Consider the following 1,375-nt stretch of genomic DNA (forward strand, 5'->3'; position numbering starts at 1 on the left):
ATATTGCAATTGTGTATATTGCAATTGTGTGATTTATGTATTACTGAAACTGGTGAACTAGTCTACTCTCTTTTTCTGAGAACTACTTCAAATCTGCGGGGAGTAACTTACTCCACTATATCTCCTGCTATAGCATGAAGAGTTTCTTACTGGGGAGAAATCTTGTAAATAGTGAAATTAGTTTCCTGTAGCTGTCCAGGGTAATGAATTGTCTTATTATGATTTCTAATTGTGAAATGTTAGCAAGTTTAAATTACATTGAAACGAGCCTATTTGCAGGAATACATTTCTTCTGCCTTGCAAACATGCCTTTTTATCCTCAGATTGTCTTTTCTTTCCTGTTTAAAACTTCTGGTATACAAAAGCTGCATTTTGCTCTTAGCTCTTGCTAGCACTTCTTAAAAATTGAAGCCTACGACAGCCCATGTACTTGGTTTTGTAAACATTTATCAACGTATTTATTATTCATTATGTTTTCTGAAAGTGAAACTTAGGCTTGAGATTTCCGGGAAGAAAACCTGGTTGAAAGCCAAGCTGCTTATTTGCGTTCAAACATCAACTCTGAATCTCCTGATCTAGTTCGGAAACTATGTTTTCTGAAAGTGAAACTTAGGCTTGAGATTTCCGGGAAGAAAACCTGGTTGAAAGCCAAGCTGCTTATTTGCGTTCAAACATCAACTCTGAATCTCCTGATCTAGTTCGGAAACTGTCAGCAAGCTAGATAGAACTATGTGCAGGGACTAGCTGCTTCGCAGCCATCCTTGTTTATTTATAAAATATTCGAACCAGCGAAATCGACGCAATTTGCTTGATTCGCTCGTTGTAGTAGAAACAGTCGTTGTAGCTTCACAAGTTATGAAAAAACACTAAATTTTCCCCTTTCACGTCGTTAAAGGATTTATAATATAATAATTACACTAAACGTGTTTTTCCTTAAAACACTTTATCACTGATTTTTGTCTTCCTACAGTGGGTTCGAGTGACAGTTGTCATTGTTTTCCACGCTCCGGATTCTCATATTGAGTCCAGTAACACAACGCACCCATGGCTTTTGTGCTCATTCTTTCCGGACAACATTATTGGAGCAATAATTAACTACAAATTAAGAGTGAAAATAGTAATAATGTACTATAAAATGAAATGAAATGATATTTTAATGTCCACGATATTAAAAATAGTCTATGAGATTATTAGTTTCGTGTTTTTCGTCTTTTGCAATTCAGTCTATTCAATATTTTTCTTGTTCAAATTGATGATGAGCTGACCCAACTTTCCAACAAACCCTGCACTAAAAAGACAATGCCAAGAAACAATGCTAGCATATTCCCATAACTTTCTTTGATGTCTTTGAATGCATCACATTCCAAAATGAAAT

Source organism: Pinus tabuliformis, chromosome 7 (genome assembly GCF_031772625.1).
Source record: "Pinus tabuliformis cultivar Carrire ecotype Pingquan chromosome 7, CPIR1, whole genome shotgun sequence".
NCBI classification, from domain to species: domain Eukaryota; kingdom Viridiplantae; phylum Streptophyta; class Pinopsida; order Pinales; family Pinaceae; genus Pinus; species Pinus tabuliformis.